The 27,338-nt window shown below is 34.7% G+C and overlaps 1 protein-coding gene across 1 annotated transcript in view; it reads right to left on the bottom strand.

Annotated features, from left to right (window-relative positions):
• The window catches only part of LOC107873438 (vacuolar sorting protein 18), a 71,024-nt gene extending 64,678 nt beyond the window's left edge, over positions 1 to 6,346 (bottom strand). The window contains 1 exon segment of the mRNA XM_047402575.1: positions 3,126 to 6,346. The gene's annotated coding sequence lies outside the window, so the exon portion shown is untranslated.
• Between the last annotated feature and the right edge of the window lie 20,992 nt (positions 6,347 to 27,338).

The following is a 27,338-nucleotide window of genomic DNA, read 5'->3' as shown; positions in this document are numbered from 1 at the left end:
GTATACCATGGCCGTAATGAAACATGAGACATAATGGATAACATAAACAAAAATAAGAGATAAGGAATAATAACAATAAATATCAGAGAATTCCGAAATAAGAGAAAATACGAGCAATACGCAATAAATATAAGAAAACAGATACTCGCCTAGTAGTGACATACTCTCACAATACCTAAGACACCCACCACACTCAAACTCTCCTAACCCCTAGCCACAACCCACACACTCACACTAGCCTTCTACCCTAATCTGCGACCTCCAAACCTTCCTATCTAGGGTCATGTCCTCAGTAGCTGAAGTTGCTCCATGTCATGCCTAATCACCTCTCTCCAGTATTTCTTAGGCCTACCTCTACTCCTCCTGAATCCATCCAAAGCTAGCCTCTCACACATCCGAATAGGGGCCTCCGTGCTCCTCCTCATGACATGCCCAAACCATCTCAACCTGCCTTCTCGCATCTTGTCCTCCACCGAAGCCACTCCCACTTTCTCGCGGATAATCTCATTCCTAACTTTATCCCCTCTAGTAAGACCACACATCCAACGCAACATTCTCATTTCCGCCACCTTCAATCTTTGGATATAGGATTTCTTGACTGACCAACACTCCGCTCCATCAATAAAGGAATATCAAGATGATAAATCAACAACTTCACTGAACAAGCAGAAGACCTTGTTTTACAATTTGAAATTAATGGGAGGCACTAGAGTATCGCAAAAAATAGATGGTACATATTGGAGTATGGTTTATTAAGTATAACTGCAGTCTCTTGTTCAATCATACTTTAATAGTCTGCATTCACTGCTTTATATCAAAAGGTTCCTCAAGCTTCTTGAGTACCACAACTTAAACCCGTGTATATCCCTAGCCTTGGTTCCGACCCATCTGGTTTGATAAGACACAAGCTACATTAATCTTCCTTTTCTTAAGAATCTTCACTAACTCTATTGACTTCCCCGTCAATGTACTCGTGTTCCAAAAGCCAACTCTCAATCTAGAAGCTCCCTTGGTATCCTTACTGCCTCTACCCCTGGCCCTCCCCCAACCGAGGACATGACCTTAAACTACTATTAAACGCCGATGCCACTAACGCAGGTTATAACAATACTCAAGTGTAAAATAGTCAGGGATTCCCCTAAATTGACACTAGAACAATCAAAGAGACTATAATTAAAGCAAAAACAATACAACTACCTGGCAAGAAACATGAATTAACAATAACCAGAAGTTCACCAAAGTTGACATCAAAACAAGTATTCCTCACAGAAGTAAGGAAATGGGAAAGAATATCAACAAGAAGTCAGATCCAATATCTAAAGCAAGAAATGAACATAAAACTCAATGCACCTCCATCCTTTATCCAGACACTGAAATATAAACAAACAGGGGATTTTCTTCAAAACGAAAAGTTACTTTATCTTCGAAGTTACTTTTTCGTATAGCAGAGAGGCATTCCTGCTTACCCATAGACAAAAATTGCAACCTGTTAGAGGTGAAAAATTTTGGAAGGTGGATCCATCTCAAGCAATAGAACCACCTGAGCTAGTGAAGATGGTTGGCAAACCTAAAGTTAAAAGGATCAGACAAAAAGATGAGGCAATTAAGAGGCAAGGTGAGTGGATAAGTTTAAGGATTGGAAGAGTTATGACATGTAACAACTGTGGAGAGCCAAACCACAATGGCAAAGGATGTACAACAACAACAAAAACATACCCAGTATACTCCCACCAAGTGCGGTCTAGGAAGGGTAAGTGTATGCAATTCAAACCACTACCTCTGAGGTGAGATAGAGAGGTTGTTTCCGATAGACCCACGGCTCAAGATGAAACAATCTAGAACAGGAATAGTAAAGGACAAGATAAAATAGGAATTACCACACCCAATAATACCATAAACAAACTCACAAAGTAATACAACAAATGATACAACATTCTGAAATAATACTAGCACTATAGCTACTAACACGGATAACAAATCCTACCTACTAGCACTAATGCACTCGTCCCTACTATCCTTCTACCCTAATTTGCCTCCTCCACACATTCCTATCTAGGGTTATGTCCTCGGTAAGCTGAAGCTGCTCCCTGTCATATCTAATCTTCAATACTAACAACTTATTTTTTTCCTGGAGTTTGATTTCTAACTTGTATTTCTTACTTACAATAGCCAGGCAAGGCAAGGCCTATGAAGAGGAACAGAAAATTAATTGATAAACTTGAAGAGATAAACCTAACATCACCCCAAGCAAGTCAGGACATGAACTTCATGCCTAGGAAGTTGAGGCATTCAGGTCAGAGACCAAACATTCCAAAACATGAATCAAATTTTGAATTCCCAGAATCTCCAAGGCAAAGACCAAGCATGCCAGATGCTACTATGACGCAATAGAAATTTCATCCAGATTTGACAATCATAATTTGTCAGATTGAGGTTTATTGGGGTTTTCTCATCTTCTAACTCAAGTTGTTGATTGGGTAAAAGATGGTCTGATTCTTCAGTATTAACCATGGCTACTTACTATAACAGCAAAAAATCAGAAAGGGGTTTAATGGAATCAAGAAAATTTGAGGAATCTAAAAAATTGGTGAAGAAATTTTGGGTATGTATAATCCACAGCACACAGTACAAAAGAAAAAAAAAAGTTCAATATGCTGTAATCTGGAATTAAGAATAGGTCATTGTTAGAACTTGTCTATGGAGCCTAACAAGAAGCCAAGAAATCACAACCCCAGGTCAAGAAATTGAAAACCCAGATCAGAACGGATGTAATTTTGTTTCAAAAATATTCGACAAGTAAGAAACCGAGAAGAAATAGCACCAACTGAAAAAGACTTGCAAATATGGTCGAATACTTACAAGAGCATTGTCAAGGGTGGCAACAAGAATGAACTTGCCATTAGGTGAAAACTTGGCAAAAGAAACCGCAGGAACCTTAATCTTTACAAGAACCATCATGACTACTCAAAACAATCAAAGACCCATTTTTATTAAAATGAACCGAAGTCACCAGCATAGAATGAGCCCGAATCACATGATTCGTCTTACCCGTTTTCACATCCCAGAAATATCATCTTCTTTGATTCAATAAAAGAATGTAAAACAATTAAAAATATTTTATTTACCTGAAATGGGGATGGTCCTCGGCGGAGAAAGTGGTGAGCGACGGTGAGGTGCTTATTCCAATCGGCAGTGGCAGTCACCGATCAGTTAGGAAGCGAGAAATTACGGTGGAATGGAAGCTTGTTATCAAAGCATGAAATAATTGATGATGAAGGACTATTCTAAATAATTGCAATTGCAAAATAGCATCGTTTTGCATAAAGAGCACGCACGACTCTCACTTATTATTTTACTAAAAGGGAAAATTATGTGTCATTTTTACCTTAGAACATATAAATATTATAAATAGGAAGTACTTTGATGAATTTGATGGCAATAACGCGTCTGAGGGAAAAGAGTGGTATTAGGGCAATAGAAGGGTAGTGGGGGAGATGGACATGGGATACGGTGGTGGTCGGAGGCTGTGACAAATAGAGGTGACCAACAAGAAAGAAAGAAAACTACACCTTTGACCTCCTCAACCGTAATACGCCTACGATAACCATAATCGCAACACTACTCTGAGTGCTCTAAGTCCCTCAGCACTAAACCTTTGTCCCCCTCGTCGTTCAAAAGTCTATGAAAATAAGACTACCACTTCCTCCTAATAAGAGCATCATCCAGTAACAATTTGTTATCCTCTTCCTTGATACACTCGACTTGGTCAAGGACATGAGCCCTCTGCTCCCTAATCTTGACAAGACTATACAATTTCTTATACCCACCTTTCTCCTCTAAAGCCGCATAAAAACTCTCAAAATTTATTATCTTGGCCTCTGTAACCGCGAACTTAGCCTTTTTCCTAGCTAACTTATACTCTTTTCATTCGTACGTTTGTCCTCGTCATCCTTGCTTTCCACCAACTTCACATAAGCCACCTTCCTCTTAACTTCTTGGTTCCACCACCAGTCCCCAGGTGCTTGCCATATCAGCCTCTCCAGACAACCAACACCTCTCTAGTTGTCTCCCTAATACAACTGGTGGTTGTCTCCTACATACTATCCACATATCCTATACTCTTCCAAGCCCCCATAGTCAACTTCTGCCCTATCTCTAAAGCACTGGACAAAGTCAAGCTTACCTACTTAATTCTATGTCGAACCTCCACACCCCCTCTATGTTTTCTACCCTTCTTAATTTTCAAGTTCATCACCTGAAGCTTATGTTGGGTCATAAGATTCTCGCTAGGTATGACCTTACATTCTTTACATAGTGCTCTATCACCCTTCCCAAGGAGAAAAAAGTCTATCAGAGTCTTGGCCACTGAACTGCAAATGATAATAAAGCGTTCCTCCTTCTTCAGGAAGCTCGAATTCGCTACTAGAAATCCAAAGGCCCTAGCAAAATCCAAAAGTAAGGCTCCTCATTCATTCCTTTGCCCGAAATAGAACTTTTCATGCACATCATCATAGCCTCGTCTTGATAATGACCCGATATGCCCATCGAAATCACCTCCTACAAAAAGTTTCTTAGTGATCGTAATGCCTCTCACTACCTCATCCAAAATCTCCCGAAAGATCTTCTTCTCCTCCTCATCCAAACCCGCTTATGGAGCATAGGCACTAATAATGTTCCACGAAGACTCTCCAATGACCAACTTAATTGACATCAACCTATTGTTTGACCCGCTTAACCTCCACCACATGCCCCCTGAGCTCCTCATCTACTAAGATACCTACCCCATTCCTATGTCACATGCTACCAGAGTACCACAACTTACACACGTTCATATCCTTTTCCTTAGAACCTACCCATTTGATCTCCTAGACATAAGCTATACTAATCCTCCTCTTCCTAAGAATCTTTACAAGCTCTATGAACTTACCTTGAAGAGTTCCTATGCTCCAAGACCCAATTCTCAACCTATAGGCTCCCCTATCCCACTTAACCCTACTACTATTCACTCCTAACCCCAAGCTCGACCCTGACCCGGACCCCAACCTCACCTTGGACCCCGATCCCAACCCCAACCCTGACGTATAATATGAGCTTAGTCTATCATTGACCACCAAAGCCACTACTTAATAAGGGAAGAATAAGAAGGGCCACAAATAAGTACGACTAAAAAACAAATAGGCCAGGCTTATAAAGAAAATAACGGTTAATAACGAATGAAATCGATAATGAAGTGTGAAGTTGTGTCAACTATATGCTAAGGAAAACATACAAATCTACAGGAAAGAATCAAGAATCAAGAATCAACAGCCTATGCCGAAAGAAATAAAACCAATACACTATAATGCCAGTTTTGAAAAATGCACTAGGAACAACAACATAAATTAAACCAAAACACGACAAATGAGCCAAAAACTAGAAACCAATACGACTAGAAACAACAACAGAAGTCACCACAAACTAGAATGAAAACAGTAATGAAACTTAAAACAGGCAACACCAAAAGAGATGTGACTCCACTGACCACTTCGACACTATAGAGAAACAGAAACAATAATCAAAAATAATCACAGACAAAGAATCAATGGACAGAGATACCACTATGGATGACATAGGAGGTATCAGTCACCAACAAAAAACAAACATAAAAGAGCTAGTTGAGAGGAGCGAATGCACCAGATACGATGTGAATGTAGCATTCACCTGATCTTGGTCGAGTTGTTGGGTTCCGTCAATTTGATGATGAAATTGATCGCCAGAACTTGTTGTCGGAGCTGACGCGCGTCAATCTAGTTGTTGGCCAGAGACACACCGAATCTGATAGTGCCCGTAAAAAGAAGAAAGCACAACAACAAAGACGAAAGTGTTGTTTTCGGTGAGATTTTTAGTCGACTTCGTCAGAAAAATCCGACTGGAGAAAGAGAGATGGTCGCCGAAAAAAGCAAGACCGAAAAAGAAAGAGGGTCGCCGGACGAATCAAGATCTGAAAAAGAAAGGAGGTAGCCGGACTAAGCAAGATCTAGAGAGCAGAAAGATCATCGGAGAAGAGATCAGTGGAGACGAAGGTCGCCGGGGATGGTCGGGGATTGTCACCGGAGATAATTATAAACCTTTAGTTGTTCCAAAATTTGTAAATTGATAGTCGGAATGCATAATTTTTGTAAGGTTTTTTTATTGGCTAAATCTAATTCGCCCCTGTTAGTTTTTTTTAAACCTAGTTCTGTATTATTGTGCATTTTAATGCCGGAATACATTATTATTTTGAGGGGGAACATATTTCAAGCATGAAATCAGGAGGAGCATCTTCTTTCCTTATTATTGAGCGACACACTGAATGTAAACGAAGAAATCGAGTTAATGCCAAGGTTAAGAAATCTAAACTTCGATTGTTTGGTTGGAATAAGTTATCCATATAATTAATTTCGAGATTAGCCATCTCACTATATATACGGAATAATTTATCCAATCTCACTATATATACGGAATAATTTATCCAATCACTAAAGCATAAATAATGAAATAAATAATTCCTCGACTAATTAATACCTCTAACCAAACATGAAATAGAATAAACCTACATTTTATTTTGAAACTATTATAACTAATACCTCGAACCAATAGATCTATTATAGTCTAAATTAAACAATACTCCATTGGATTTGCACATTATTTCAAACCAATTTTAAATATTCTTGGGAATCCTTTTTAACAAATAAAAATCTAAATAATTAATTAAATTCGAATATCAAACTCGAAAATCTTAATAAGATAGATTGAATTCCTTAATATCAAGCAATACATGTAAGCACATATATGTAATTGTTCAAATTGACTTGTGACACGGTTATACAAGAAGAGTTTTATAAAAAGTTACTACTATGTATAATTAAATTATGAATATATAATAAAGATATCATAAAATAATAAATGAAGATAAATATAACAATATTTATGAAAAATAATAAACATGTGTGACTATCTAATTGCACTAAAACATTTGTGAGGATTATCAAAATGGATGATTCTCCCTTATACTAGTACTATAGCTACTAACATGGATAACAAAGATATAAGGGACTATTTTGGAACAAACAATCTGTAATGTACAAGTCATGCACTAATAATTGGTAGAAATTTGAAAATTAACTAAGGTAATCACAGATACCTACTAATATATAAGTGAAGGTTTTGGTGGTACAAGGGTATTTCCATAAATATATGACGAAGAATCCAGCTGTTTTGCTTCTTACAGACACGTGTACATACGTACGACACATGTACTGACCCTTTTGCCTTCTTCTCTTCACCTTAAATCAAGGTCTTCATTTTTCCATCTCTTTACTTCGACTTCAATGTCACTCTGGTAAGTTTTTCTTTTTCATCTACTTTTTTGCTTTTCTATTTTTCTTGAATTTGCGGTTGCACATTGAGTTATATCTTTAGGTATTTTGGACTTTTTAATTCGATATTTTATGGTGATTTTGGAAACTTGATGTTACTCTTCTACATCAATGAAGCATTGCATATGGATGACTAATTCTCATTTTATTTTGTAATGAAGGGTCTTGAGGTTTTCACTTAAAACATTTGAAATTTAGGTTTTCGTCAACAAACCATCTGAGATTTTGAGGTTTTCTAAATTAGTAGAAATATTGAAGAATTTTATTTCATTTGTTTTGGATTTCAAAGTTTTGTCATTGCAGTAACTCTTGTGCTCAATTGTTTCAGCTATTTGTGTCGCAACAATTGCTATTCACAAGGATTTGCAAGCACCTATGAGCTGTGAATCTTCAAAGAAGCAACCTTCTATGATAAGAAAAAATATCCAGTTGCTAACTTTTTACTAACTTTCTTCTGTTTTTCCTTTGTCTTTTGTCCATCATGGGACTTAAATCATTGCACATATTTTTCTTTCTTTGTTGGATTTTATATATGCATGTGTATTTTGGTTGTGTAGGTGTGTATCATTAGATGCTATTGGTTGATGTTTCAGTTCGTTTCATTCTTTATTGGAAAAAATAGGTATAGTAACTTCTTAGGCAAAACTATTTGTAGTGTTGGTGTTCGATTAATTTCTCATAGAAATACTTTTCATTAAATTTCTATATTTTGCTTCTTTGTTTGATTTTGTTTGGTAGATTTTTGATGAGTGTCTTCAAAGAAGTGAATTTCCCGTTGAATTTCTAGATGCTACGATTTGAGTTTTTGAATTTGATTTCATGACGGAATATAGTGATTTTCATATTTAGTTTCAAATTTTCTTTGGACTTTGCATGTATGTATTCTTTGTTTGGTCGTGGTTGATTACACTGTTCAAGAGTAAATTATTTAAGTTAAAGCTATTAATTAATTACTGTAAAATTATCTTACCGCAATCAACTGAATATTAAATATACTTTTTCCAGCGATGACTATGTTTTTTGTCTAATAAGATCAATTTTGGTGATTCTTTTAATAGGAACGGTTCCAAAGGGACAACCTTCACACTTTAACCATATTGTTGATGGCTTAATACTTGGTGTCACACCCCTTTTATCAATTTTTCAATTCCCGCCCCAAAATTCAACTCAAGGTTCCAACGTAACAATTCACAATTACTATGTTTTAACAATCTGCAACCATTATCAATGAAATCAAACAACAAATCAAAATCACCGAACATTCATATCATACTTCACACAAATCAATCACATATAATAAAATTAAAATGAGAAGAGATAGAATTAGACCTCCAATCAAGCTTTTACTGCGTAAGTTATGCGATTAAAAGACGGAGTCGGACCCGAAAACCTCAAATCAAGCCTCAATACGAACTCACGAATTGAACAAACCCAAAACTCAACGAACTTCCAATCGACCCGACTGACCCATTTTCTATTTTGGTCATTTTTCGATGGGACTTCGTCGGAATCGACTGAAATGGTCGGGTTTTGCTGATCTGGACGATGACTTTGCTATTTTCGGTGAAGTTTGAACTGAAAACGAGGACGAGAGTGACTATTTGATACAAACATGAGGAGCACAAGGATTACAAGTTTTTGTTGAAGGTCCACGTTTCGGATTTGCAAAGGAATTAAAGACCTTTTGAGCCTTTTTTAAAGCCTTGTCCAAGCTCGGGAACTACAAAGACTACAAGGTGCGTTTATGAAAATGGACGCGGTTGAGCATGTCTTAAGTTCATCCAAGGGAGTGTATATATTAAAGTGTGAAGACATGCCTTGAGTGTCTTAAAAACACTATAAGTCAGCCCTATTTATACACTTCAAAACCACCCCCTTCATTAAGGGTAAATGTGTCATTTTCCATCTCTTTTGTAATAAACTATAAGTAGGAACCCCTTAGTCTTATTTTCTTAGTTAGCTCATTTTAAAATCACTTTGTAACATTGAACACCATATTTCCTCTCAAGAAGAGAGTAGACTACCAAACATTTTAAGTTTCACAAGTGAAAAGTTCTACTTATGTTGTCAGATGGCTAGAAATGGGAGTGCTTGAGTGAACCGGGTTCCTCTTGTGTTCCCGTAAGAACTTGGTGCTTTTTAATGTGATTTGTAGAGGTTTTAGAGTTTGATACACTCTTTAGTTGCTACATTTTATATTCTCTTTGTGTCAAATTATCTATCTCCTTATCTTTCAAGTTTGTGTGTTTGTTGTTTCTGTTTGATGCCTTGTACGTGTGGACTATTTTTGTGAGTTTTTGGACTGTTTTGTGCTCTTGTAGATACCGTTTGGTATCACTGTTAGGCGTGATTTTGGTTGGAGCGGAGTTGGTTTTACCGTTCTCGCTTCACCGAAGCTCCGGCGAGCTCGACAACAACAAAAATCGGAAAGAAAACTGGTGGCAGTAGCATTTTCCGGTGAGAACTCACCGAAAAAGACTGTTTCTCGCCAATTTTCTCCTCTTTTTCTCTCTTGCATTTAACTCTCTCTCTAAATCCGATCTTGCCTCATCCTCTATGATTTTCACTCTCTATTTTTTATTTTTCATTCCCAATCTCTTTACTATTTTCTTACTCTTTTTCTCTTAATTTTCTGCTCTGTTTTTGCTCGCTGTATGTGTATTTTGTATTGTTTGTTGTCTATCGATGAGAAAAATGAGCCATACCCTCAAAATCTTTAATTAAAAAAAAGGACAAGTGGGTCCCACAATATTATTAAAGACTGGGATAAAGTCTTTAAACAACTAAGACAGTTGTTCGATAATTGCATTAGTTGTCTCAATAACTTCACATGATTATCGAACAATTTTTCACAATTGTTGAACAACTTTGCAAAGTTGTTGGAGCAAAAATGTTTAGAAAAAACTGGAAAAAAAAATATGTCCCTTTTACCTAATTTTTAAAACTTGAAGGACTCTCACTTAATTGGGAAACTTGTTTGTCCTTTTTAATTTAAGGTCCCTTTGTCGATGGGTATGTGTGTGTTTTTTATCCATTAGTAGGTGTAGAAAATGTTAGTGGGGTGGGTAGGGGCACGTGGGTAGGGTAGTGGTGGTTATTTTTTGTTAGGGTGAGGTGTTCAAAGTTGTTATGAATTTGTTGTAAATTGTTATTTGGATTTTTGTAGTGGAAGTATTAAATAGGTAAGTGTGTGTGGTACCGATACGGTAAATGACGTGAATTTTGACAGTTTGATGTTCGGGAGGAACAAAATTACATGTCTATACTATGCTCTTCTTTGTTTGTGAACACAAAGTGTTTGCAAACAAAGAAGTAGACAACGAGACAAAATTTCAACCCGATCATTATTCAAAACGGAGACAAAGAAGGACAGAGTGCCACCGAGTCTTGATATAGGACATCCTACCTACCTGAGTTGTGAGGAAATCAAGTCACAGGTATCTCAAAGGGTTGGAAGGAGAGAGACTATATCGAGTTGGAGAGTCGAGTGAGGTTCTATCAAGGTTCTGGTCTACGGCTCTGTCATTACATCAAAATGAAAATTATAAGTTAAAAAAGATAAATGAAATTATAAAAGTCCTATCTATTTAGCATCTCTTAATTCTTGTCTTGAGTCTCCGATGTTTTCAAAAGTGATAAAATATCTTATCTTCTTTGGGTTGAACTTGAGAATAGATTATTTCTCCATATAAAATTTGGTGTTGAGATGAACTCGAACATTGATCATGTTTTTTCATGTGGGACTTTTGAACTTTGAACTTGAATTTGAAAATCCTCACTTTCTTCTCCAGGCGGGCTCCTGACTTACAATTTCTTCACCTTGTTGCTTGGTTTTACATTTCTTCACCCTGTTCTCCAGGAGGACTCCTGAATTGCTATGTCTTTACTATGTTGATTTTCAATTTGATCACCCTGCTCTCCAGGCGGGCTCCTGATATCACATCAAAACTAGAAAGAAAATCATCCCAAACAAAGGTTATGATAAAAAGAGATCTCACTTTTAAAAAATAAAGTCTCATTTTTCAAGAGGGTCCTAAAATGATTTTCCTATAGCATAAATTAAGTTTTTGCCCCAGTTTATCATCAGAAAACTTTTGTGGGTGTCTAACCCAATCACAACTAATTGCAAAATGCTTAATGCAAAGGTGAATGAAGACTTTGTTTAATAAATACATCTCTAGAGAATAAGGATGCGTGTCTCCTAGAGGTTACATGGAAGGACTTGACTAGAAAGTGCGGCTTTTAGGAGTGAAGGTTCAAGTTAGGGAGTGTGTCTCCCGACAAATGTGAAACTTGAAACACACAAACAAGGAAGTGCATCTTCTAGGGGTTAAGTGGGATGACTCATCTAGAAAGTGCATCAACTAGGAATCAAGGCTTGAGTTAGGAAGTCCGCCACTTAACAAGCGAAACTTGAATACCCAAACAAGAAAATGTGTCTCCAAAGAGTTAAGTAGAATGACTCGACAAAAAGTGCATCTTCTAGGAAGCAAGGCTTAAGTTAGGAAGTGAACCACTTAACAAGCGAAACTTGAATTACCCTGACAAGGAAGTGTGTCTCCTAAGGTTTAAGTGGAATGAATCGAAAATAAAGTGCATCTTCTAGGAATCAAGTCTTAAGTTAGGAAGTAAACTCCCTAACAAGAGAAACTTGAATTACACTGACAAGGAAGTGCATCTCCTAAGGGTTAACTACTCAACTAGAAAGTACATTTCCTAGGAGTAAAGGCTTAAGTTAGGAAGTGTACCACCTAACAAGAGAAACTTGAGTTACCCTGACAAAAAAATGTGTCTCCTAAGGGTTAACTACTCAACTAAAAAGTACATTTTCTAGGAGTAAGGGCTTAATTTAGGAAGTGTATCTCCTAAGTTAAACTTGAATACCCAACAAGGAAGTGTGTTTCCTAAGGATCAAGTGGAATGACTCGACTAGAAAAATGCATTTTCTAGGAGTCAAGACTCACCTAACAAGTGAAACTTGAATTACCCAATCAAGGAAGCGTGTCTCCTTACCAATGCCACTTGATTTACTCAAATAAGGAAATGTGTCTTCTTACAAATGCCAATTAGATTACCCAGATAAGGAAATGTGTCTCCTTACAAATATCACTTGAATTACCCAAACAAGGAAATGTGTCTCCTTATAAATGTCTTAAATTACCCAGATAAGGAAATGTGTCTCCTTACAAATTCCACTTAGATTACCTAAACAAGAAAATATTTCTCCTAAAGATTAAATGGAAGGACTCAATTAGAAAGTGTGTCTTCTAGGAGTGAAGGTTCAATTTAGAAAGTGCATCACCTAACAATTGAAAACTGAAATTCCTGGATAAGGAAGTATGTCTCCGAAGGATATGAGATAATGAGTTTTACCACGGTTTTGATTATCAAACTAATGCAGCAACCTTGCTTCTTGTACTTGTAGAAGTGAGGCGTTGCATCCTTTGATCTTTAGGCTTTAAAGTCCTTAATTTGAAGATAACATGTGTTCCTGTTTCATACAAAAACAACTTGTGAGTCTAAAAATATAGTGGTTGGCTTGCGGCTTTAGCTTTTGAGGCGATTGCTCTTGCACTTGGTACCTCTAATCTTGCTTCCAGCTATTGACATATCATGGTCTTGCTGCACCATTGATCCAAATTTAGAATATTAAGAGTGACTCTAAAACAAACACAGTATCTCTGCGTTGCTATGTTTCTTAAATAACCCTCTTTAAATCTTGGTATTTCGATGAATTCCCTAAATTTTTTTGTTGACAATACTTTTTACATGCCTTGTTCTAATTTACAATCATGCTTGTTTCATGTGCTGGTCTTTTGTCCTGCTTTGCAATTAAAGAAGTTGGTAGCCAATTTTGAAATCTTTTCTCACTTGCTTTGACATTGATTTGACTCAAAGACACAAGAAAAATGACATTCCATTTGAATAACTGACTCAAGAAAATAAAAATAAAAATATAGAGAAAAAAAGACAATGAATGTCAACTTTGAAATAGAGAAAAAAGAAAAATTTGTCTAAAAATGACAGTCAACTCTAATGATTATGACATGCATTTTGGATTAAGCTTTCTGATCTTTCCATCCAATCTTTCATCAATTGTTGAGTTAATGACCCTAAAATTGTGTTACTTCCGTAGGCCAATTGCACTCACAACCTTATTCGGCTAGTGACGTCTTGAGGGTTTTCGCCAACAAGTCTCTCCCGTTCATATTTTCCTTAGATCACCATCATTTACGGGATCCGTAAGGGTTTTCACCAATAAGATTCTCTGATTTTCATATTTTTAACTCACTATCATTTTACGGTGCCCGTGAGGGTTTTCACAAATAAGATTCTATCATTTCATTCTCTCAACTCACAATCGTGTTACGGTGACTGTGAGGATTTTCACCAATAAGACTCTCTCATTTTATTTCTCTCCTGGTTCTTTATGCTAAGAAAGACAAGTAGTTCTCAAAATGCATCATCATATCCAGTGCATGCTTAGCCTTAACATCCTCAAAGATTGATCTGAATGTCTTTCTTTGGTTGTAACTTGGCTTTTGAACAAGGTTAGAAGAAAGGATGGCATGGGGCCCAAACGATACTTGAAATGGGGTGGGACTTACAACTTTTCGAATCAACTAAAACAATAGAAATTAACTCATGCCCCGGTTTCTTTTGACTAGGTAATTCCCAATTGTTTATTTGGTTGGACAGAACCTAGAGTAGGGTTGTCTACGTATCTCACACTCGAAAGAGAAGAATGAGGTCAAACATAGTTCTAGCAACTCATTTATTTGTTTGACTCTGATTTTTTTTCTTTTTTATCGACTCCTTTTCTCTTCGAAACTTTTTATGACTCTATTTTTCTTGGCACTCATCACTTTTTTTTCTTTTCTACACATTTTTTTCCTTTTTTTGAAACTTTTCTGACTCTATTATTTTACTCGCCACTTTTTCTTGAACTTTGCTGACTCTATCTTGATTCCAAAAAAGGGATATGAAAGAAAATATAACTAAAGCTCAAACGGGGTAAACAAAGGATGACACAATGTTTAGATGGCAAAATGAAATGCTTTCGTCGTATCAATCCTTGAAAATATAAGTACATATCATGTAATATGAAAGTGAAAGATAAAGATCATTCGTGATATTTTTACAACACTAACTTTAACTGAGTCTGTGCATCACTACTTCTTCTGCGCTTGTCCAACATACACCTCCACCTTTATGTGAATTCCTCACGTTGAATGAACTATCCCTTCGTCGAGCAAATTTCTTTTGTTTCTCTTCATAGGAAATTGTGCACTCATTATTTGACCTAATTGAGATATGTCTTTCAATTGATGATCAGATATTCTTGTGATTCTCAAAATAATTGCCTAGATTTTTATAGAAGGCTTCAACTTGGTCACCAAATATCTCATACTCTACCTATTTTATCTGATGCTCTTTTCTAAATATAACATTCTAGTTCAAAATTCATGTTGTAACTGGATTTTAAGATCTAGCTGAAAATTCCGCCAACATGTCATATCACTAGAACCAACGTAAATGTACTATGTAAAGAAAATAATCAAACAATACATATTTAAAACACAAAGGGAAAAGGGACAACCCATTTAGTTAAAATGAAGGATAGAAGGTTTTGAACATAAATGACAAAGGGACAAAACAAGACAGATCCCGAACTATAACCCTGTAATAATTCGGATAACGAAAAAGAAAACAAAATAAACTATCAGACCTCTTCCTAGTAAGGAGAGAAGTGACTTCTCAATTATTGAGCCTGACAACTTAGCCACTGGTTTGAACATCAACATGACTAGAGTTTTCACCACCATCAATATTCTGCACCATAATCGATTTATCTTGAATCATTTTTTCTATTTCTCTTTTAAAAGCACGACAATCTTTAATACCATGACCCTAAACATCAGAATGATATTCACATCGTATATTAGGATCAAAATTTCTTGAATGCGTATCAAGAGTATACCCCAAGAGAGGAGAGATCATACCCCATTATACTAATCTCTGGAACAAACTAGCATATGATTCCCCAATTGTTGTGAAACAATCCCTAGGTTTCTGCCTCTTTTCATTGTTTGACTTAGATCGAACATCGATCCTAGAAGGGCTTTGATATATTTATGGAGTTAGAGGATGGCTCTGAGTAGTTGGTGCATGCCATTGTAGGTAAGAAGAAGGTTGAACATATAGTTGTGCACTATATACTGGATATGGAGCTGGGGGAATAGAGTATAATGGATTTTGTGAATGATTATGTAGAGCCAGGGTATGAATTTGGGCTTGAGTCTGAGGGTAATGACGACGTTGTATTATTAACCGTGCCCGTTTTCTAACTACAATAACAGCTACCTCTTCATTATTCTTCTTCCCTCCAGTATTTCATGATCCCTTTTGAATTACTTAAGTAGCGGTTTTCCATGCTGCAAAATTTACAATGTGACTGGTCTTAATTTCATCCTCTATCATCTCCCCTATTTTGAGGACCTCAATAAATGGCTTGCCTAATGTAGGTAACAAGTGCTAATAATATGTTTCATATTGTGCTTGAATAAACACCTCCATTATCTTAGTTTCTTTTATTGGCAGTTTCACCCTAGCAGCTTGTTCACACTATCTAATCGCATATTCCCTGAAACTTTCAGTACTCTTATTCTTCATATTAGTTAAGGATTTCTCATCAGAAGTCAACTCCACATTGTATTGGAATTGTTGCATAAATTCATTAGCTAGGTCATCCCAACTATTTCACTTGTCGATGTCTTGGTCAAAAAAATATTTCGAAGCTAGACCTGAAAGACTCTCACCAAAATAAGCCATGAGTAATTTTTCCTTCCCTCCAGCGCCCCTTAGTTGGTTACAATAACACCTCAAATATTCCACTGGGTCACCGTGCCCGTTATATTTCTCAAACTTTGGCATTTTAAAACCAAATGGGAGATTAACACCTGGAAACATGCATAGATCTTTATACGAGACACTTTTGTAACCCCCGAGCCCCTGTAAGTTTCTCATAGCTTGTTCTGAAATCTTCAATTTTTGTGTCATGCCCTTCCGTTCTTCTATCACAACAGGCTTCTCAGTGTCATGAGAAAATTTAATAGGTTAAGTGTAGCCATAAAAACCAGTCGACTTAAATATGAGCTCGGGAGCATAATGCAGATCACCAAAAATATTCAATACGGGCTCTCTCATCGAGTAGGGAGGCATAACCGGTGGCTGGACATCAAAAGTAGGAGCTTCAGGTGGGAGTGATACTGCAAAAATATGAACAGTAGGTGGATCCAAGCATATGGTAGTTTTGTGTTGAAGAGTGAGGAAATGAATACTAGAAATGTTTAGATAGTGTTGCCCCAGAGTAGACCCTGATGCATGTTGTTGCATGTCAACAAAAACAGAAAATTGTGCATGTGACACGGGGGGCAAGCTAGACATATATTCTAGATTATCGGTGGGAACTAGATGAGGAGATAATCCGTTAGCCCAAGCATTATGCATTTCTATCATTTATTGCCTTAATTTCCGAAGCTCTTCATTAGCTCCTAAATTCTCATTCCTCAAACTCTCTATCTGATTAGCGATAACAACCTCGATTCCTTATTGGCCATAACTTTCTCTGCAACTCGGTGAAATACGGTGGACCAGCCAAAATTCCACAAACCAACCACCTTAAACTAACTGAACAAGAGATAACAAATGCGTTATAGTTCAACATTTCCCAAAAATATTTCTCTTTTTTTAAAAAGATCACCGAACCCAAGAAGGGTGCCTACGTATCTCACTCTTGGAAGAGGAGAATCAAGTGTGCGTAGTTCGTGAAGTTTTGGCGCAACATGACCTATCAAACTCTCTTTTTTTTTCTTAAAACTTTAAGAAGAAAAGAAAATAACAAATTGTCAAAAGAATTGACAAAAATCTTATTGAATTTTTCATCTTTCTATACAAAATAAAATGTATGATTACCAAAGAAAAATCTTTTTGGATTTTCAATTTTGAATTTCATAAAAAATGAAACTTGAAACTATAAAAGGAAAAGCTTTTTGTAGTTTTCTTTTAAAAATGTATATGAAACACCTACTCTAAAGGAAGAGTGGAGAAAATCTTTTTAGATTTTTTAAATAAGATCATTGAACCCTAGAAGGGCCCATATCTTACTCCCAAGAGAGTAGAATCAGGTGTGCGTAGTTCATCCAGATTGTACAATTAAAAATTAAACAAATGGCTGAACCCTAACTTAAGAGACACGACCACAAACAGACGATAAAATATTAATAAAATCTTTTTTGAGCTTTCAATTTTGACACTTTACATAAAAATGACACCAACAACTATGAAACAAAAATCTTTTTGGTATTTTCGTTATACGAAATGTGCAAAACTTCTACCATCTTTTCTTTGGAATTTTTCTTTTATAAAAAAATCCTATTGGGAAAAAAAATCTTTTTTTGAAAATTTTGAATTATGAATGGTTGCTAAAGAGAGAAAGAGAAAAATCTTTTTGATGTTTTCTTTTGTTTTTGAGAAATGAGTGCAAAAGGTAAAAATCCTTTTGAATTTTTGGATTGTGAAAAACAAAAGTTAAAAAAAACTCTAAAAAACTCCGTAACTTTTTTTTTGACTCACTTTTTACTTTTTCCTTTTTTTTCTCGCCTACAAACTTTCCTTTAATTCTAGCACATGTTTTTCTCAAATCAGTCCGTCAAATAACCCTGTTACCCTTAAGGATGCAACAATTAGCACCTAGGAATGCTTCAAAGGTGCGAGTCTCCTACAAAGGACCAAGTAGGTCCCGCTAAGTCTTAATATGATGCAGATAAGCATGACTTAAAGACTGACATAGGTTGGGATCCACTAACAAGGCTGTTCGAAGGATAGTGGTTGTGATTGCTTTTCACCTACTCCATACATTCGACGGCTCTCCCTCCTAAAATAAGGGTGACTCAACTAGAGTTCGTGTACACGGCGTTTACTCCGGGACTTATTGCAAAAGAATTGACTCAGGATAATGCTCATGATGCCAAATATAAAGCGGTAACACATAAGAGAAAAATTATAAACACGTAGCACGTAGGCACTCAACAATGATAAAAAAAAATACAAAAGATAACACAAACAAGGCGTGTATACACCTATATGTCACACTTAGTCGATACACCTCAAGAATGAAGCTCGAATTCTGAAAAATCCCCAGCAGAGTCGTCAGAGCTATCACACCCCTTTTATCAATTTTTCAATTCCTGCCCCAAAATTCAACTCAAGGTTCCAACGTAACAATTCACAATTACTATGTTTTAACAATCCGCAACCATTATCAATGAAATCAAACGAAAAATCAAAATCACCGAATATTCATATCATACTTCACACAAATCAATCACATATAATAAAATTAAAATGAGAAGAGATAGAATTGGACCTCCAATTAATCTTTTACTGCGTAAGTTATGCGATTAAAAGACGGAGTCGGACCCGAAAACCTCAAATCAAGCCTCAATACAAACTCATGAATTGAACAAACCCAAAACTCAATGAACTTCCAATCGACCCGACTGACCCATTTTCTATTTTGGTAATTTTTCGATGGGATTTCATCGATGTAGACTGAAATGGGTCGGGTTTTGCTAATTTGGATGCCGACTTTGGTATTTTTGGGGAAGTTTGAACTGAAAATAAGGATGAGAGTGACTGTTAGGCATGAGTTTTATTGGAGTGGAGTTGGTTTTACTGTTCTCGCCTTGTCGGAGATCCAGAAAGAAAAGAAAAATTATGGCAGTAGCATTTTCTAGTAAGAACTCACTAGAAAAAACTATTATTCACTGATTTTCTCCTTTTTTTTCTCTTATGTTTAACTCTCTCTACAGCTCCGATCTCGTCTCTTTCTCTCTAATTTTTTACTCTATATTTCTGATTTTTCATTCTCGATCTCTCTACTATTTTCTTACTCTTTTTCTCTCAATTTTCTTCTCTATTTTGGCTCACTGTACGTGGAGTGTATTATGTATTATCTTGGTCTATCAATGGTTGTGTGAGTTTTTTGTATCTATTAATGAGTGTTCAAAATACGAGTGGGTTTGGTAGGGGTACGTATGTTTTGGGGTTTGGTAGGATAGTGGTGGTTATTTTTTGTTAGGGTGAGGTATCCAAGGTTATTATGAATTTATTGTAAATTGTTATTTGGATTATGGTGGTGGAAGTATTAAATAGGTGAGTGTGTATGGTAACGATACAGTAAATCGAGTAAAATTTTGATATTGTGATGTTCGGGAGAGACAAAATTACATGTCTACACTTGGTGAGGTATCTAAATTTTGCTTTGTCTTAGAAATAGAATCTGATATCCTCTCATTTCTTTTATATTCGATTTCTTCTAGGTTTCAACTTCTCATCCAAAATTTAGAATCACAATCACTAGACAATATGCTTTTCTATCATACCTTTTCGTTCATGGTTCGATATTCTGGTGTCCTAGGCCTAGAGGAACCACAACAATTCATCCCAAACTTGGTGGTTAAACTCTACTGCAGTGACGATACTATAGTTTTACGAAAAAATAGCTCTTCACTAGGAGAGTCTTTTTGTTGAGTTTTAAGTTGAAGTCCCATATAGAATACCCAATGCCAGGTTGCTTCAATATCTCTGCTTTTTTTTGTGTGTGTATTTTGTCTATGTTTTCCAATTCTTGTTTTGGGTCGACCTTGATTTCTCAGAAAAATAGGTTTCTTTTCTTTTCTTGTTTGATGTTAGATCTGATTACCAATGCTTATGACTCAGATAAAGCTCAGACTTTTAAGACTAAAAATAGATTTATCAACTTTTCATGTTTAAAAATGTGCCTTTCTTGTTCCTACTTGACCAAGTTTGTGCTCCTTCAAGGTGAGAGTTTGATTTATCCAACTGTGAGTTTCAAGTAATAAATATGATTTGTATGAGTTTTATGTTTTGTGAGCTCAAAATGTATATGTTTTTAACACTATATAACAGAACAAGTGTCTTCTTCATAAGTTTGATATGCCAACCTGAAAAATAGAGCAATAATCATCTATAGTCGTTAATTTAGTTGTCAAGATTCTTTAACTTATCAGCGTATATACGTTTGTATACAGTGTTCAGTATTTGGAGTTTTTAGGTGGTTCATGTAAGTATTTAATTTGCGTAGTAATTGTAATTTTTACTGTGTATTAAAATAGATGTCGAAGCTAATTGAGGAAGAAGTAGCATTAGCATTTTCTCAGTCCCTCTCCCAAGTCAATACTTCCATAAATACATGCATCTAGTTTCAAGATCTTTCAAATTTTCAAGAGGACTGGAACTAGGTCTTTTTCTGCTTATGCTCCTTAAAGTTGATCCTATTTTATGTCCCCCTTCCTATTGGCCAACACAAATGAAGGCCTACTGATTCTTGATTTTCTATTATGATCGCACCAGCATCCTTAATTACATTGCATTTAAGTGAGCTTATGACCTACCGTTAGTTGGTAGGGACCTTGAGTGACTATTAAATGATCTACAATTTTACAACCAACTCTTTATTATTGTGAATTACAAGTGTTATTTACAGATTTAGAAGAATTTAGGATGTTAACAAGAAAGTTTTCATCCACAATTTTAAAACTCAAGTAGTACCATTGGGATAAAGTGTGATATTTTTTGTTACCGAAGACTTGTAGTGTGTTACACATTTGGTCTCCAGCATTACAATGGCAATACATAAATCTAATGATGACTTGATTACTTTAATTTGTTTGCATCTTTATTATCATACTAAAAAAAAACTTGTCAGGTTGAAAGCTTAATTGAAAAGAAGGATAGTAAAAACTCCAAAATTTAATGTATTCTTCTTTACTCATACTATCATTACAATTCAACATAATTGTTTGAAAATGATATCCGTGTTACACATCAATCAAAGTACAGAAAGGTTCGTATAGTATTTTCTGCATCTGAAATTTGTACTTTACAAAAATCCTGATAAATAAAGTAAGTTGTTGAAACTTGAAGCTGATACCTCTCAGGTAATGTCTCTTTGGAATCAGGTAAGTGAGTGTCCACATAAAACTTGTGCACAAGTTATTACTGCTAACAAAAATATGCAGACAAATGCCAAAAGAAATTGTCATGAAGAGGAAGACAAGCATAGTAATGAGTATTATTTTAATAACAAAATCTTTTGTCCTTATTCTAGGAGAATAGTTTGACCCTTGTCCATGTAAGATATGCGTTAGAAATTTACACTTTCTCTGTTTCAATTTAAGTGTCTTAGTTTGATTAGACATTTGAGTTTGTTATTTGTTGATAGTTTCCTTCTCACTTCTCATCTCATTACTTTTTACTCTCGTTTCTTTCTGTCCTCTCTATCATTCCCTTATTCACTTGTAGACTATACAAAATAGTTGTTTATATTATCACCGAAGAAAGAATTATGTATAACTCCATATCTATTTCTTGCCTAACATTTTCTTATAAATTTTCTGTATCAATATTTTTTTGAATTTGACAGGAAGCTAATGAAACATCATATGATGCTAAATTATTTATAAGGACAAGAAAATTATGCTCCGAGTACTTATTTTTCGGTTTCCATTTTTTCAAAATATTTTGATTGTTTAATTTTTTACCTTTGCTTTTGGTTTTCTTATTAGAATTTTTAAACTAATTTTGAATTTAAAATAATATTGCATAAGTGCAATGTCTGACTAATGGACAAAATTTTCTGTTTCTTTTGGTCCATCTATTACCTTAGTCAAGCTGCATGGTCTAACTAAGGCACAAATCTTTGTAAGCTCCTGATACCATTCGTGTGCTACTAACGCATTTGGTGGTCACATTTTTCTAACTCAGAGGTTAACTTCACAAGCTTCTTATGCAGTTTTAATTATCATCAAGTTAATATGATACGAGATTACTGATTAAACTCCTATATTGAGCAATATTAATTTAATGCGTTATGCAAGACTGAATTGATGACTAAAATGAATTCCAAGGATTCCTGAATTGAACATTTTTAACTTCTTTTCCCAGGCCAGTCTCTGAAGCAGATCGGCCTAGAGCAACTTACTTTGATCATATAATATAAATTTCTGTCCCTAGGATTTGCTAGAGCTACTTAGATTCAAATCTAACTTTATATTTCAAGTTGGATACCCAGTTGAAATACTGGTTTGTCAGCTGTAGTTGCTAAAATCCAGATTCATGCAATTGTAGCTGTATATTATACATGAGTTGGACCATCTGTAATTTCGCTATTTTTGCCTTTCTAGCTAGCTAAAAAATTGCACTTGTATATAAGGTTGTTTCATAACTGAATATATATATATATATATATATATATATATATGAATCATATTATATTAATGTTCAAATGCTCGTGCTATGCACGGGCACGAGCCAGCTAGTACTAAACATTAAGTGAAAGATGAAAACTTACAAGTCTGATTTCGTCGGAGACGGACAAGTATTGAGGATTCTGATACTTTAATCAGTATTGCAGCGTCTCTCAAGTTTGATGAAATTCTATTGCTCTATCTTCCTACTTTACTTAATAGTTCATTATATTAAAAAATATATTTTCATTATTTTCTTGTTCCCTTTTTATATCAAAAGAAAATTAGTATTTTTTTTTCTTATTTTCTTATTGATATTAATAATTTATTCTTCAAATTATTTTTCAACACTTAATATTATACATCAATTAATATATGAGTATTGGAGAAAACCATCTTATTAATCATTATTTTTAAAATAATATGGAAAATTTAAAGTGAACGGAGACAATAATTAGTGAAATTAAAGCTTCATTTAGGATTCATTTGGACCCAATTCGAAATTAGGTTTATCCCAAGTCAAAATTTTATTTAGACATATAATTTAGATCTTAAAAGTTGTATTTTTTATTCTCATTAACATAAATTTTTTCATAATTTGTCAAAACCTTTTAAATTCTTACAATGTTACCAAGTAAGCAAACTATAATTCATAAATAAAATATAATATCGTAAGACAAAATATTACAAGTCACACAGTCCCATGTTAATTTTATAGATAAATTATGAATTTGTAAATATAAATTTATAGGTCAAATTTTAATTTAAAAGAATCAAAATCACACTTTGAAATTGGATGAAGTTGAAATTTGAAGTCAAAATTTTAGATTGAAGTTAAAATTTTATTCAAATATCATAAAAAATATTAATTTTAAATCAAAATTTTAAATTAAACTTCTAGTTGCATGGCCAAATGTTTGCAAACATATTCAAATGCAATGTCTACTGCCAAATAGATGTTTGGATATAATTTGACAGGTTAATGATATAAAATTATAAATCATATTGTAATGAAGCAACTCTAATTATATTTTATATTAAACTATTAAATAATTATATATATATAGCAATACTTTTTAGATGTAGCAATTTAAAAAGAATATATTTCCCTTGATTTTAATCTCCAAATTTTCTTAGACGTTTTCCTCCTCGTTCTCTTCATTTCTCAGTGATTGATTAACTATGAGAATATGTTTGTAGTTTTTTTAAAAAATATTTTTATATATATAAGAAATATAATTGAGATATTTTTTGAAAAGTCGTAGTTATAATTCTCTATTATATGAACATATATATGTTGTTGTCGTCCAAACTATGGTTATCAATTTACTAGAGAAAATTGAAGGATAGGTGTCTTTTAAGGCTTTCAACCCCCGAAGGATGCTGTAAGTATAATTATAATTAATTTTTCTTTTAATTAGTATTTTCTTTGAATTATCTAATTATCATTCTAATATATGTAATGATTTATGTTAGAATGTGCATCCGTCGCTAGTTCTGACCAATCGAGAGTTAAAGATGCCATTTTTTCTTACTTTACGATATGTGCAAACTTTATCGGACCCAAAGGAAATGAAATTGTTTGGAGCAAAAACCATTATAAGAAAAATAATTTTAGAGGGTGGGCTTGTTGTTGTTGATGGAGCTGTTGGTGGTGGTAGTGGTGCTACTGTTGGTGCTAATGATGCTCCTCTTATAGTATTTAAAGCAAACCATTATGAGTATGATCATACTGGTTATACAGATTTTGCCTCTCTCAGCGAATGTTCTGCATGCAAATGTCAAGACTGCAGGGCGAAACATGATGTAGTGTATTAACTACTTCTGTAAAGGAATTGACATCTAAGAGGGATTTCATTCCATCAAAGAGGATTTTATTTTCATCTGCTCCATTAAAGATTAGGGCTAAGAGGAGAAGGAGAGTGATTTTCAGGGCATTATCAGGCATCCAAAAAAGTGAAATTACAACTTCTCTGTCTGCGTGTTGCACTGAGCAACGTACAATGTCCAAAGAAGAGCAGCATGAGCTGAAGAAGGTGATATATTATATATCTTCCAACTGCAAAACAAACAGACACATATCTATTTCAACAGATGACACATCTGCTAAAAATTATCAAACAGATATATACATCTGTTGCAACAGTTGACTAACCTGTTGCACCAGATACTTTATCTGGTGTAACATATGTCTTGTTTGTTTTAGAAAATCAAACAGCTCTTCGTACAACTTTTATTTGTACCAACAATCGATCTATCTGCTGCAATAGATGATTCATATGTTGCAACGAATGGTTCATCCATTGGAAATTATCACGCAGGGTCTTCCTCATGTAGAAATTTATCCCAACAGTTGATTCATTACTGCAACAGAAGTATAATATGTTTGGGATAATTTAAAATGGAAGGAAAACCTGTTTGATTTGCTAGAAGAGATGAGTTATCCTTTTCCATTTTATTGTATCTCCATGATTAGCATTGACCAATTCTGGCTTTCCAGGTGGATGTAGAAGAAGCTACTGCTGAATAACATTGATAATATACTACTCTTTTTATGGAAATACGAAGAGCAGAAAGCGCAGAAACCGTACGCAAGCGACAATGAAGATCCACGACGAGCAAAGCCAAATTCCATAGCACCGGATGAAGAACAACTTGTCCATACTGAGTAGATCTTTATAGCTTGAGCCTGTCCAAGCAATTCTTGGCAGTATACTTAAATTGTTGTTGATGTATTTATTGAGATCTGTACCCATAACAATTTTTTTACATTTGATTTATTTGTTGACTTATTTCAACTAATTTATGAAGGCTTCAATTTATTTTATTTTGTCTACGAATTTTATTTATTCCTTAGATTTGAACTTATTAATTGAAAAGGAATACTAGATTCAAATATTGCAACAAATAATGTATCTGTTGCAACAGACGACATATCTATTAGAAAATTCGAACAAATTTAGACATATGTTGCAACAGGTAGGTGATCTATTAGAATTTATCAAATAGGTCTTCCCACTATTGCAACAGATGGACTTTAGATAAAAACATCAAGATAATCCAATAGATGACACATCTATTGGGAAAAAAAGAATAGATTTAGACATATGTTGCAACAGATGGACTTTATCTATTGCAACAGAGGACACATCTATTAGAATAATCGAACAGATTTATACATATGTTGCAACAGGTAGGTTAACTGTTGGAATTTATCAAATATGTCTTCCCATTGTTGCAACAGATGGACTTTAGATAAAAACATCGAGATAATACAACAGATGACCAACCTATTACAACAGATAAACTATATGTCAGAACAGGTAGGATAGCTGTTACAACGGATGGAGAATCAGTTGCATTATAAAAATTCAATTTTGTTGGACATAAAAAATTGCCACTATATTTAAAAAGGTTAAAGTGAATTGAAATTTAAAGGTGCGACCCATCGACGGTGTTCAGTTCAAACACCTAAAATAAAATAGGCATCAAGTAGACATGTTCATTTTAAATACGTAAAATAAAATAGGCATCAAATGTGTTAGTGTCAGTCCTGGTATATTTCGCTGACTTATCGTCAATTGGCCCCCAGCGGTCATTTTTTTCCCCCCATTGTCTTATATATTCATCTTCCTCCTAAAATTTAACCTTAAATTCCCAAATTTTCTTCTTCATCGTCATCTTCTTTTATCTATCCCAATTCTTCAAATTATTACTTTCATTTTTTCCAACTAACCTTGATAATGTCGAGTGCATCTTTCACTATTTTTTGTGATAAAGATTTTCGATATTATAAGTGCGGTCATGGAGCTCTGTTAAAGACTTCTTGGACTCAACAAAATTCGGGTCGTAGTTTTTACTTGTAAGATTTCAAAGGTAATATTTTTTTATTTAATTAATTGATTAATTATTGACTTGTAATTGTTTTGTAATTGTGTTCTCTTTTTTTGTAGAAATTGGGTGGATGCAATTACTTTAATTGGTATGAAGAACGACACCCTTCACAAGAAAATTGTGTAATTTGGGGTTTGTTGAACAAAGTCAAGGCTTCTAAAGAGAAACAAAATTGAGCAAGAAGATACTACATTGTTGTCGTTATTGCTACTGGTTTGGTGTTGTTGGGCACATGAATATTGAAGCTTAATTGCTGTAATTTTCATGGTGGTGTGTGTATTTGCTACTGGTTTGTTGTCGACGAGCACATGGATACTCAAGTGTAACTGTTGGAATATATCAAAAAAATTTAGGCATATGTTGTAAAATTTAGGTCATCTGTGGAAATTATCAAATAGGTCTTCCCACTGTTGCAACAGATTAGGCTTAGATTATTAGATTATTCATAGAAATTATCAAACAGGTCTTTCCACTGTTGCAACAGATTAGACTTAGATTATTAAATTATTAGATTATTCAAACAGGTTTTCCCACTGTTGTAACATATTGACAATCTAATCTATTGCATTATAAGAAACTCAACTTTCATCAGAAAAAATTATTACCACTACATGTACATGTAATAAAGTGAAGGGTGACTTGAAATTAAAAATTTCTATTTCACAGGCTCTTCTATATACACACACAGGCTTCAAGCGTCCAGTTAGTACCCCAT

This window comes from Capsicum annuum, unplaced genomic scaffold (genome assembly GCF_002878395.1).
Source record: "Capsicum annuum cultivar UCD-10X-F1 unplaced genomic scaffold, UCD10Xv1.1 ctg2447, whole genome shotgun sequence".
Taxonomy (NCBI): Eukaryota; Viridiplantae; Streptophyta; class Magnoliopsida; order Solanales; family Solanaceae; genus Capsicum; species Capsicum annuum.
Note: the sequence above shows the minus strand (reverse complement) of the source record. Positions and strands in the feature narration are given on the sequence as shown.